Source organism: Microtus oregoni, unplaced genomic scaffold (genome assembly GCF_018167655.1).
Source record: "Microtus oregoni isolate MIOR12 unplaced genomic scaffold, Mior012 000005F_ref0000423, whole genome shotgun sequence".
Lineage (NCBI taxonomy): Eukaryota > Metazoa > Chordata > Mammalia > Rodentia > Cricetidae > Microtus > Microtus oregoni.
In genome coordinates, this window is record NW_024543064.1 from 7,897,575 (window position 1) to 7,911,416 (window position 13,842).

The 13,842-nt window shown below is 50.7% G+C and overlaps 1 protein-coding gene across 1 annotated transcript in view; it reads right to left on the bottom strand.

Annotated features, from left to right (window-relative positions):
• LOC121448256 (zinc finger protein castor homolog 1-like) overlaps positions 1-13,842 on the bottom strand; it is a 144,598-nt gene that overhangs the window by 109,864 nt on the left and 20,892 nt on the right. Inside the window, exon 2 of the mRNA XM_041652119.1 lies at positions 2,137-2,261. The gene's annotated coding sequence lies outside the window, so the exon portion shown is untranslated. The remainder of the gene's footprint in view (positions 1-2,136; positions 2,262-13,842) is intronic.

Below are 13,842 nucleotides of genomic sequence, written 5' to 3' on the forward strand. Positions count from 1 at the left end.
TTCCACTTAGCCCAAGGTCCGCCATGTTTGTCTTTCTGCATCTGATCATTGTCACTTCTGACAGCAGGGATTTCCTACACATTCAATTCGATCTTCTGCAGAACCTTCAGAACGGGGGAAAATCTAAGCCCGAACCTGATGGGGGTCTGTGGACCACAGAAAGCACAGACTTCTACCCGGCATACACCCTGGCGAGGCATCTCTGCCACGGCGGACCCCAGTCCATGGTCAAGGTCGTCACCGGAAAGGATTGAGTCAGTGAGCAGGGACCCATGCTTGACATCCCCTCTCTGAGCCTTCTGAGTTCCCAAGCTTCATTATCACAGCCGGAGACAGCCGATGCCAGGATGCGGGAGTCCCACTGGGCCTGTTGGGCCCATACACTGTGCTGGGTTGCAAATCCCAGCTGGCATGGCCCCTGGGAGTCAACTGTGAGTGGAAACTTCGGAAAGGGAAAAATTAATGGGCATGTTTTGCCCGGAGAAAGAAGAAAACAAAAAGAAGAGAACCGGCTCACATTAGCCCTAACGGGGGCTCTGCAGGTACCATAGCAGCCACCCAGTGGCAGGGCTTCAATCCTCCCAGGAAGCAGAGGCAAGCCCGGAGAGCCGCAGAAAGCCATGGAGTTCACAGGCAGGGCTGGAGAAATGGCTCAGCAGCTAAGAGCACTTGTTGCTCTTGCAGAGGACAACACAGGCTTGATTCCCAGCACCCACATGGCAGTTCACTGTCACCTATAACTCCAGTCACAGGGCATCTGACCCTTTCTGACTTCAGAGGGCACCAGGCACCCACATGGTGCATACAGGCAGGCACACACCCATACACATAAAATAAAATTTAAAAATTAATCTTTTTTTTTTTTTTTTTAATAAAGAAAGTCAAGATGCTAGCCCCAGACCCAAAGGAGACTTTGGAGCAGTGAACATGCCACACTGCCTTTCTCAGGCAATAGTCTAAACATCCCTACACTACTCAGGGGCAGGAGAACAGCGGCAACACACCTTGAGTACCGATGACTGAATCCTGGAGCATGATTGCACTAAACACCAGGAAGAAGAGTTCCCACCACTTTAGCAACCAAACGCTACATTTGCATCTCATTTGCAAGTTCCTGGGTTACATTCAGGGTTTCTGCTAGTCCCCAAGGAATGACAGCCTGACATGAAGCAGGCTTGTAGCTCTGGGGACCTTGCAAGCCCCAGCGGACACCAAGGTACCCAGCTCTCCAAGTGCTTCCTAACCTCCGGTTTAAAGTCCAGACCACAGAGGGAGATGCAGGACCCTGTATCCTACTCAGAGTGCCCATGGGGAAGGAGAACACAGGTGAGGAAGCCAGGAATGCTGACCCTAGTGTGGTACACACAGGATGAGTGGCCCCCAGTCTTGCCCTCCCCAGTCAGTCTTGATCCCCTCTACCCCAGACTATGCCCATCAATTGTATGAACACCTGGATATTGCGGAACTGGTTCTCTTGAGAATGCTGCTAACGACCAACATGCCCCGGGAAACTTCTGTGTTCACTACCCACAGGCAAATACCTGTGAGTGCGACCACAGACACTCTTTGTGATTTGCCATAGGCAGGGTGCTCTTTTCACGCCCTGATCAAAGATACCCTAAGGAAGGTCTAGCCTGGGCTGGAGACAGCCTTGACGGGTTATTCCCAGGCTAAGCTCATCTCACAAACAAACTCAGGGCAGAGCAGCCTATGAGACTGCCTGTGCTCATGACAGCCAGTGTGTACACAAAGGCCTGTCATCCCCATGGTGAAGTTTAGAGTGACCCAACATTTTGATATTGGAGGGGGTAAGGGTATCTATCACCTGAGGTATCTACCACTGTTGTACCCGTATGGTCACATCGTTGGGAATCACTGGAAGGACTCTTCAAGGTCAATTGTATCAACGTCTTTGAAGAAACCAAGACCCAGAGGGGTGTAAGAAATAAGTCTGATGGCAAAGTCAAGGCTAAAATGCATGAGTGTTTCTGTGCGGCCCCTTTTCATCTAAGCTACAGGTATATGAGCTACTGGGGCACAACCCTGTGAGAGAAGTAAGTCTAAGGACCCAAAGTGGCAACCCCCAACTGGCCAGCCTTCACTTCCCAGAGGATCAAGGGAACCAGGAGAGTCTACCTTTGTATCCCAAGAGGCCAAGGTCCGAAGTCCATTCCAACGCACCGCACTGGGGAGCTGCAAGGTCCCCCCTGCAAAGGAGGAGTCTGTCGCCAGGCAGTTGGAGGGCAGCAAGGTCTGTGTGCCTGTCGGAGAGGAGAAAGGGAAGCAGGTTAGGTTTCTAGGCAGGCAAGGTTTAGCTGATAAAGGCACTTGCCACCAAATCTGAGGACCTGCATTTACAATTCCACAAGTTACAGTGCACAAGTGTGTGCGCGTGTATGCGCGCACGCGCACACACACATATACATACAAAACAGTAAATATCATTTAAAAAGATGATTGGATTACAGCTGGAACCCACCAAGCAATGACATACAGAGGACAATGGGAGAGTTCCAGCACCCTGTGTGGCAACCAGTCAGTGAAGCAGGAGATTCTGGGACCTGCCTTGCCAATCAGAAGACGGCATTGACATGGTGCATGCCATGCCTGACTCTGCAGCCAGTGTGCCCTTTGCACAATTATTAGCCAACTGCTATGAGCTGTCGTACCTAATAAAAGAATCAAGCAGGAAAAACAATACTGGGCCAATCAGGTGCCACCCCGGGTAACAACAGAGGGATCACACCCAAGACTTGGTACCTGGGGTGAAAGGTCAGCCCGAGAATGGATCAAGTCAACAGATGAGACCCATCCAACAGAACCAACCAATCCTGGATTCCTAGCCGCCTGCTTGCTCCAGGTTTCCCCTTGGCGAGCTCCAGGCTGTTCCCAGGACCCGGTGCACAGCCTGTGGAAGTCTTCAGAGAGAGTCAACAGGTATCTCTCTCTGCATCTACCCACGATGGTAGATTAGATTTCGTCTCCATTTCCCCCTCCACTCTGCTACAGTGCTATTTCATCTCATAGACAGGAAAGAGGGTGTGGACACACCCTCCAAGGAGGCCACCGGGAGAGACTCCTCTGTGATAGGTGCCGGGCCAGAAACAGTGGCCTAAAGAAAGTTGGAGCCCTACTACCGGCAACCTTTGTGTCAATTTAAGCAAATATTGTGGCGTTTCCATGGAGACTCCTGTTTTGAATATCCACTTCGCTCACTTTTTAAAGGGCTTTTCCTGTTTGCATTTCAACTTCAAACCTGTAAATATTTTCAGCCTTTTTAGGGAAAAAAAGAAAGAGCCCATGCGCGTGCAAACACAAGCAAGTACACAACCTCTCAGGCACGGCACCCCAGCCTTGCGGACGTAAGATGTGGGACATGGAACTCTGAGGTCATCATCCGCTCTCATCCCCACCCTGCACCCTGCAAATAGAACTGCCACTGAAGTTTGGGCTACCCTCCCTCCTTTCTGGGGGCTAGCAACACCCCATACATGTGACTACGTGTCCTCCAAGTGGCCCAATCTGGACTGCACAGTCTGGAATGGAGCATGCAGCAACCTGGTTAGTCTTCTAACGACCTGGCCATCCAAGTCCCCAGGGGAGTCTCCCCAGGGTGTGTGAGCCCCCTCCTCTCCTGACTCCCAGGGCTGGGCTGAGTAGAAGGGATTTGGATCTCCGAATGCCAGCTTCAGCACCAGACCCTTGTCTCTGCTGGAGCAAGGCGTCAGGACCAGCTCCCTAGGGAAAACTGGGATGGAAGGTGACTGAGAGCTAGGGTGGATTTGCCTGGCTCTCATCCACCCTTCAGCATCACCAGGGTTAACAGCGTGCTTCCTGGTTTCCATGGATTCCTGCCAGGCCCCTAATGTGAGTTTCGTGTGATTTGGGGGAAGTGGATTTCCTTTGTTTTCCAGTTTGGGAATATTTTTTTCTTTAAAAAAGAGGAAAAAACACTTTAATGGGAACTTCAGGGCCACTGGGAGACTCACTCCTTTGGGTTCTGAAACTCCCTTGCCTGTTAGTTCAGAATCTCCCAAAGCCCAGGCAACTTTTGGCCCCAGTCAGAAAGATGGTTGTGGGCTAGAGGAAAGGGTACCTTGGATCACAGCTTGCACCCCAGATCACTCTCCTGTGGGGGTCTCTACCCCAGTACCCCATCACAGAGAGCCCCGCTAAAATTCAGAAGCTAACTTCAGAGCTGACACACACCCCTTCCAGTCTCACACTGGGACCTCCATGCTCCCTAGAGGTCAGGGACATAGCCACCTCCTAGACTCCTAGAAGAAGCCTAAAGACAAGTGTCCAGCCACATGCCAGAGGTGTTCCAGAGTCTATGCCCTGGTTAAAAGGGTTTCCAGTTGGGCAGGGGAGGAATGTTCCAGACCCCATAGAGCTTTTATTCTCTTCCAGACCCCTGAAGCCCAGGAGTCAAGGAACTAAAGAAGGGGTATGGCCAGGCTACCTCCTCCTCAATTTTTCCCATTCCTGCCATCCCTGCCCAGCCTTGCTAGGGCGGCATGACCTTGTTCCAAGGCTCCCCAACCAAGTGGCCTGACCCATTTAGCAAACCAAGACATGGGCCCCACAGCCTTCTGAGCACTGAGGCCCTCCCACGTCACAGCCCCGGGGCTGAGGCACAGATGTCCGTCATTACTGGCAGAGCCTAATACATCGCTAACCCGCTGACCCAGGTGAAGAGAAGCCAAACAGTGACAGACATAACCCTGGGCTGAAGATGCAGAAACGGGGGTCTGAGGCCGAGTGCTGCCACTTGACGCTCCGGCGGTCCTCCTGGAGGCCGCTGGTCTCCTCAAGACTTGGATTCTTCACAAGCCAACTGGAAGGACAAAGAAGAAAGCAGCAGGAGCCATCTTTCCTCCCACCCAATAGGCCTGGGCTAGTAAGAGAGACACACAGGGATCCAGAAATGCTCCAGACCATAGCTTGCCTCTTCTTTAAGCCTCCTCAAGAGCCTTCTAGAACCTGTCCCAAAAGGACTCGTACAGCCCTCTGCCCTGTGCTCCATGTATCCTTCCTCACGACATTAAACTCCATACAGAACTGGAGTAATTTGTTCACAAGCCTGTCTCCACCACTGAAGTCTTAACTCCTCAAGGGCAAAGCCCAGGTCTTAATTATCTTTGCGGCTCTGGCACTTAGCACAACAGCTGGCCCTCGGTGGGCGGCGTAAGTTTGGTGGAGCTGAACTAGTCCCTGGTTTCATGTCACAATCAGAGGAGCCTGGTGCAGCTTCTCCCTCTCCTCCAGCAGAATGCTTCCCTCTCTCACCACCTGCTTGGCTCCCCTGAGCCCCAACCTGCCTGTTGGCTTCTGTCCTCCCCTGTGGTCTCACTGAATTTACAACATAAAGCTTCAAAGGGACTTCTGGTTACTTAAGCCTCTTCCAACTAATCCAAAAAAGGACGAGCACCTACTATGTGCTAGGGAGGAGAGGGCACAGTGGGTGAGTAGCTTTCTCCCTCTGCCAACCAGCTCACGAGGACAGGTGGTAGTAGGTAACTAGATTAATTGGGCAAGCACGGTGCCAAGTGTTCTACACACAGGATCACCATGATTCTTTAGAACACAAAAGCAGGAACAGCATGGACCCCACGGATAGATTAGGGACAACGGTACAGAGATATGAAGTGACCAGTCAAAGGTCACATGGCTCACAGGTATGGAAGCCAGGCCAGGGCTGGTGACCCACCAAAAGTTCTCCCTCTTCGTGATCTCAGCACTCGCCCTGCCCAGTGTGAGTGCCCCTCTGGAGTCACACCTCTTCTGGTGTGGAGTTATCTCCTGCGGTACACCAGGGCTGCCAGAAAACACTTGGACCCCGCAGCCAAAGGCAACATCTGTGCTCAGGTTTTCTGGCTAGATTTAACAGTGGGAGGAGGGGTAGACCTCTGAAAACACACCAGACGGGCAGAAGGGACACCTGGATGTAGCTGGCGAATGCACTCTTTGCTAGAGACCTGCCCGCTGCTCTGGATGACAGGACAGACAGGGCCATGCCATTTCCGCAGGTCCTGTGAGAATGGGACAACTTCTGCTCCGCCGCTGGCAGGGACCACTGAGGATCTTTTTCTTCCACAGAGAGGCAGAAACTCCCGGCATTAGGACCTCCCGCCATAATGAGCACCTGCCTGAGAGGCGTGGGCTTGGGGAGCAGGGTTAACGTATCCTTGTTTTTATCTTAGGTGAGTGTGTACACTACGGGGAGGGAGGCACCTATTGTCTCTTCAAAGGAGAGAAGGCAGGGAGAGGAGATGGCAGGGAGAGATCTACATATGCCAGGAGAGATGGTGGAGGACCCGCCAGGGTAGCGAGAGGACAGAGCGCTAATGAACAGATTTCATAAGCCATCCAGAATGAAAACAAAACACAGACGTGCACATTGCCCAACTTCAGGGTTGTATGGAAAAGAAGAAAAAAAAACACAATAAAAAAATCCACATCTTAAATACAAAAATCCTACATGATGTGTTGCAGCATGAAAGTGTTTTCCACTGCATTTTTCCTCTGTGATCTCACACAGCCTACGACGGGTCCGCCCAGCACGGTCGGTATTTGATGGTACACACTCAGAGCAAACACACACAATTAACCAAAACAAGGGCAGTAAATATTCAAATCACTCCAAACTGGCATCTTGCGGCTTCTCGTGACCTCTGGAGATGGCTGTGCTGGCTCCGAGAAGGACCCCTTTAGATGTTAGGAGGGGAGATAAAGGAGAACACGGTTCAGATAGGAGGAACCAGAACTCCCAAAGCCTAACTCCCAGGGGCCCATTCCGTGGCCCTTTCTAAATTAAGGGGCTACCCTGCTGAGAACAGGGGACGGGAAGGGGCCCACGCGTCTCAGAGTCCTTTCTACATAGTGCTCACCGCACTGTTACAGTATGTCTCCTTCTGGTCTCACCCCTCCCCCTTTTAATTGTTGGATGAATTTACAGAGCGCTGTGCCAAAAACAATCAACTCTAGGGAACAGTCATACAAAAAAGGGCGTGTCGCCAGAGGGAGATGGATATCCATGGAAACCACCACCACCTTTCACAGAGGCCTAGGTGAAGCTTGGGTGAGGTGGACCAGGTGGAGAAGTCTGCTCCTCCCAGAGCACAGCCTTAGAGAAGACTGGAGTTGCTGACAAACTGAGGTAGCCAGATACAGTGGGGAGAGTCGGGAAATGAATCAACCAGATAGCATGTCAATGGCAAGGCTGTTTGTATGCACACACATAGGCTCACACTACTATACCACTGTGCCAGGTCACTGGGCAACAGGCAATAGGGGCTAAGGGCACAAGCTTTGGAACCAGATTGCCTAGGTATAAATGCAAGCATGGATACTCCTGAGCTCTGTGGCCCTGGAAAAAATGACTCTGACCTCTCTTTGTCTCAGTTTCTCCATCATAAGATACCATTCTAAGAAAAGTGCCCAGCCCACGAAACAGCTGTTAAATCACAAAGAGAAGGGGTGGGCGAGAGGGCTCCAAGACTCTGCTCCAAGGAAGGGAGAAAATAATTGTTGTTCACATGATTATGCGCTGTGTACTTGGGATTTTAAAACACCATTATACACAATCATCCCAAGAACTCAATGAGGTAGATATTAATCTCAACCGGAGAGTTGAGAAGTTAAGACTCAGAGAAGGCTGGGACACACCCCAGGTCACACACAAGCAGAAGCAATCGAACTCAGAGCTATTGGATAGGGGTAGGCTGAGGTGAGGGGTGGAGGGCAAGCAAGGGAGGGTAGATTCATAGTGGCCCAGGGTTGCTTTCCCAGGTGACAAAATGAAGACCTCCTCTGTGCCACTGACTGCTGGCAGAAGAGATGGACCAGTTACAGGATTGGGTACCCACATTCCTCAGGAGTTCCTATCCAAGGCTGACCCCGAGAGGCCAGCGCCACCTTCTGAACCCTCTCTGGGTCCAGTTGGCATCTCCGGAATCAGCAGAGCTCTGGAGGGAAAATGACAAGAACAGGGCGACCTCCCTCCCCGCAACCGATCCAAATGGCCTGGAAGAGGTCCCACTACCAAGTCAGATCGCATGGAGAACCTGAGCTTCGACCTTCCTGGAACCCTGGCAGATCCTTGGGAGGTACAGGGCACAGGCAAGGGGAGCCTAGAGGGGCAGAGGTCTCTCCCGTGGAAACCCAGCCCCAGGGGGTCCTGTAGGGCAAGTTGGAGGCACAAGCTGTCTGCCCGGCTTTGTCCCCACCCTCGCTGAAGACCAGGCTTGGTGGCTCAGCCTTTCTACCATCGACCACCCAAACTCATTCAGATATTTCCCCTCACTTGCTTTTTAAAAAAAATTTAATGTTCTCTATAATTCATCCATCCCAGAAGATAATCGATAGAGCCCGTAATGAAAATCTGAGCCATATTTTATGATCCGCTGCGAGCAGAAAGGGCCACATCAGCAGGTCCGTTTTTGGCTTTCCCTATCTATCTTGCCTGCTGCCCGGGGATTGCTTGCCCTGCGAGCCCTGCCCACAGCCCTCTGCCCAGAGCTCACACAAGCAGGGCCACGACCCTACTGATCATCACCCTAATGGTCACTCAGCCGGAAAGCCATAGGACAGTCACAGGCCTTCCTGGAGGGACCCCCAACTTGGAGCCTCCGCACCCCTATCCTGGGAACTCACAACACCTTTCAACACCTTTAGTCAGTGTCCTTCTGGAAGTCCCAAAATTTTCACAGGTGGCATTTCCCACCAAGAGAGACGGCTTCAGGCCTAGGAAGATGACTCAGTTGGCAAGTACTTGCTGTGTAAGCATGGTGATCTGAGTTCAGCCCAGCACTCAAGCCAGGTATGCTGGTGCAGATGTACAGCAGATGTGCAACCCGGCACTGGGGTCAGGGTGGGGGTGGGAGTAGGGACAGGCAGATACGTGGGGCTTGCTGGTTAGCCAGCCTAGCCAATCTGTGAGTCCTAGATTCTGCGAAACACCCTGCCTCAAAAATTAAGGTGGAAGCAAAAGAGAAAGTCAGCCTCTAAGTCTCCACACACATGAACACAGGCACATGTTCACACACATTAATATGCACATGTACACACATATATGAACACACATGAACATACATGTGCACATACATATGAACACACACTACATAGAAAGTGGAAGGAGGTAAGGGAGGGGAGAGAGGGGAAAAAGAAGGCAGGCTGCCTCTCTTTTCCTGGCCTTATGTCTTGGACCTTCTGGTCAGCGAAGCGGACATTATTGCTCATTGTTACTATCTCCGCATGTCCTTCCTGTCTCTCTTGTCTCCTGTGGACCAGCCAGGCAGAGGGAAGCAGGGACACTGAGAAGAGCGGTCTCCACAGAACACTTGACTCTGGTCGTGGCACCTCCTACTTGGATGCCAATCAGCAGACACTATGTTCTTCCCAGAATCCCTCACTGCCTAGCACCAATCAGAGAATGACAAGGGGAGATAACACAGTGTTAGGAACAGGTGACCCCAGCAGATCTACCTAGAGTCCAGAGGAAGAGAGAGCTCAAGCCAATAAGAAGAGCGGGCTTAGCCGGGCATGGTGGTGCTTGGCTTCAATCCCAGCACTCAGGAGGCAGAGTGAGTTCGAGGCTAGCCTGGAGCAAGTTTCAGGACAGCTTTGGCTTGAAAAATCCCGTCTTGAAAAACCAAAAAAAATAAAGAGTGGGTTTCGGCCACGTGATGGAGTACTACACAGCCGGAAGGACAAGCCTTTAAACCAGACCTGGGAAAACTTTAATAGCACTGTTTTGAAGGCTGCCTAGCAGAACTTCTGGCACTGTCCAATATGGCAGTCTCTGGACATGTGTGGCTTCCAAGCACTTGAAATAGGGTGAACAGGGCTAAGAAACTAAATTTTTAATTTTATTTAACTTTAATTAATTTACATTTAAATAGCCACATGTGACCAGAGAGTAACTGTATTGAACAAGACAGGTTTAGAGGAATAATTTCATTGATGTAAAAATAGCTTTTCTTAATAAAAAATTAAAAACCCTTTTATCCCAATGCAACAGGAATAACCATTATTAACTATAATAGCAGTTAATATTTAAATGTGCTGCGGCATGCCGGGCTCAGTGGTAAGCATTTCAGATGGGTTGGCATGTGGAATCCTAACCAAATTTACTGTTAGCATTACCGCCAGTTTACAGATGAAGAAACTAAGGCTAGGCTGAGATACACCAAGGTATATCCCGGTGTCACACTGCTGTGGTCAGTGAGGCTGAGACACACCAAGTCATATCCTGGTGTCACACTATATCCTGCCTAGTTTTGAGTTAGTTTTTTATATTAAAAAATATTTACTCATAAACATAAATTTACTAATGGAGAGAATGTATTTTTAAGGATTTACTCTTATTATGTGTATGAGTGTTTTGCCTGTTTATATGTGTGTGTGCTAACCACATGCATGCCTGGTGCCCAAGAAGAGGTTGACAGATCCCCTAGAATTGGAGTTACAGACCTCTGTAAGCTGCCATATGGGTGCTGGAAACCAAGCCCCTGACCTCTGTAAGGGCAGCCAGTGCTATTAACCTTTGAGCATATCTCTCCAGCACCCCCCCCCCAATTTTTTAAAATTTAATTTAATTTTTTATTTACTTTGGTGTTTTTCAAAACAGGGTTTCTCTGTGTAATTGTCCTAGCTGTCCTAGAACTGCTTTGTAGACCAGGCTGGTCTAGAACTCACAGAGATTCACCTGTGGCTGCCTCCCAAGTGTTGGTATTAAAGGTATGTGCCACCACCTCTTGGCCAAAAATGTATTTTAAAACAACCTACAAGGAAGCAATGCCCTTTCCCTAGTAGCAGAAGATGTAAAGACATTACTGAAGTGCTTGGTTCGTAACTCAGCTGGTAGGTAGAGAAAGAAACTGAGCTTGAGACTCCCCCGTGTCCCCCAGGCCCTCACTGCTCTGTGTCCTGTGTCAAGAGGGGCCAACACCTTCCGTGACGCTGGCCTGAGATCTCCCAGGCACTAGATGGCTGGAGAAACCCAGCTTCCTTATCACCCCGATGGTCGGTTCAGAGCAGGGCCTTAGCACTCTGGGGATCCTAGCCAGGTCCCCTTTGCAAAGGAGGCAGAGGCTGACTAGAAAAGCCTGCATTCACATCTCACATTGGATTCTGGCTTCCCACTTCCTCACGAACACAGGGCGGGCCCAGGCTGGGACCACTGTGTTTGAGACAAGGATATGGACAGACTTATTTTTTCCAGGAGGGACAGCCACCATCCCTATTCACCTACCCTTGGGCTTGGTTCAGAATGAAGGGGCAAAGAAAACCCCCCTCAAAATCAAAAGACTGAGCCAAAAGTCAAAACAGCCTCAAGGAAATTCCCAGTTGTATTGGTTTGGGACAGGGGATACAAAGTGACAGCCCCACTTGGTCTGGATTTGATTTTGGCTTCCCCTCCTTGAGATGCACAGATTGGTACGTGTGTAGACGGGAGGGGTGAGGATAAATGACCTTATTTAGAAGTTGTTATTGTTATGTATTTCTGGTTCCTGCTGTCTGGGGTTCTCTGTCATTTTCAATCTACCCTAAGTTCCCCTCGAATTCATATATTTATTTTTTTGGGCCGGTTTCAGGTGCTTCTAGCTTATCAAACAATCAACCCTGAGAGGCACGCTGGGTGTTTCCAGAAATTACATCACAAAAATCATGCAATTAAAGTGTAAGGGGAGGGAAAAAAAACAGAGCTGTTGCTTAATTTCGTATTTTAATTAGCGACTTATTGTAAACGTAGACTTTTAAAATGGAGGCGCCTAGGCAAAGCCAGTAAACAAGTTTTTCTAATGAATTAATTTCACCTCCTCCTCCTCCTCCTCCTCCTCCTCCTCACCAACGCAACTATCGCTCTCCGGATTTGCCCTGTCCCGGCTTTTGTCTTCTATTCCACATCTTGATCTTTGCTCAACCACACATCAGACAAACAACCTCCAAATAAAATTGGGAAGTCTAGTACCAGGGAAGCCCAAGGGAGTCCTGGCCAATAAGTTAATAGTCTTGACCTTGAAGAAGTTGACTGTGGACCCAGCATGAAAGTGGATGTTACATCTCTTCATAACTGACTCTCAGGGGACCCCTGTATTCCTCTTGGGGCACAGACCTCCAAAGGGGACAGAGAGGAAAACTGGGAACTGTGATGACTGAGGCAAGGGGGCAGGGGGAAGGAGCCGAGCGAGCAGCACCTGAATCCCAGCAGTGAGGAGAGGAGACCTAGAGAGAGAGGCTGCGCTGTTGTGAAACCTGCTGGCTGCCTGGAGGAGGAGGAACATGGCGGAGCGGGGAAGCCATCTACGGCCATGAAGAAATTCTGAAAGAGAAGATTCTGTCTAGGTCAGTTCAGAGAAGTGATACAGCTGTCTTCCACTGCTCGGGCACCTCCAGGGGTCTCCAGGCTTTCCTCTTTCTGACCTCCCAGCTTGGCAGCCTCTTGTGGGCCTCCCTGTTCAAGGACTAGAGCAGGCTAAAGCCACAGCAGAACCTCCTGCCCTCTGCTGAACTCTAAGAGGAGTCCACAGGGTGCCTCGGTGTCCCTGCTCAATGAAGAGCAGCACGAGCCTTCCTATTACCCCAGGGGCTTGGCCAGATAAAGGACACAGTGGACTAAAGCATGAGGCCTCCCTGACATTGCCAGCTCCCAAACCAACGCAGAAATACCACTGAGACTCGGCTGTGCTCTAGGGACCTAGACCTGGCCTGGGCATTTGATGTTCCAACCAAACTTCACCATGGCCACTGTGCTTCTAGCTGAGGAATTGCAACGCAGGGCTCAACAGGGATGTTGTCCATCTTTTCTCTCATCCATCTCTCTTTAAACTGGGCCCCCTTACCTGATACATCCACATTCCCAGGGACAGTAGATGGCCTTGTTGTGATCACAGTGGTGTGGGGGTTGGGGGCCATCCAGATCCCTACTCATCAAGAGTCCCAAAAAAAGAAAGGAAGGAAGGAAGGAAGAACCAAAGAGAGGAAGGGGCTGGACCCCGTGTCATTGCTCACGGGTTAGGAACACAGACCCAACCCAATGACAGACCTGCTGGATTGAGCTTCAATCATAAAGGAAAGCTCCCATCAAACGCAGGCTGGGCATGGCTGTACCCCAAGATTAGGGATTTGGAAGCCCATCTGAGGAAGCTGGCCCTGGGAAGACAGCAACAGGATTTAACACCTTATCCCTGCTGTCTGGTAAACACCCTGTGCCTTGCCTACACTCCACTCGGCAGCTGGTGCTCCTCAGGTGTGTCGGCGGCGACGATGGGCAGGTAGAGACAGCCTTAGGCAGAGACAAGAAGGGGGGAGAAGGGGCTGAGGGGTGGAGGTTGGGTGGGGCTGGCCTGTGAGGATGGGATGGGAGGCAGCCAAGCCAGACAGTCCGTGAGACAGCTGACAGGTGCAGGAAAGGGGATGGGGGAAAGGGGGAGGTTTGTCAGGGGGCTAGAACACTGGGGCATACCGCTGCTATACCTTGGGGGGGGGGGGAGAAAGTGCTTCCTGTCCTGAGTGGAAGAAGAGGAAGAGAAGAGTCTTGTGGGTGAACAATCTTGGAGTCTAACCTCGTTTTCATATTAAAGTAGAAACTGGAGTAGCCCTGGGCGCTAGACCACAGGCTCGCCCAAATCACACAGATCGGGTAGAACAACAGTTGGCTGGCGCCCTTTAACACGCCTGTCCCCAGCTCAGACGTACATACATACCCCAGACTCCAAGGTCTAATCAATCAGAATAGAGGGCCCTTCTATTTTTGGAGGGTGCCAAGGAAGGAGGACTTGGGGGAATGGCACTGAAGCAGATGAGAGGGACCTCAAGCTTCCAGAGATGACTTGGGGT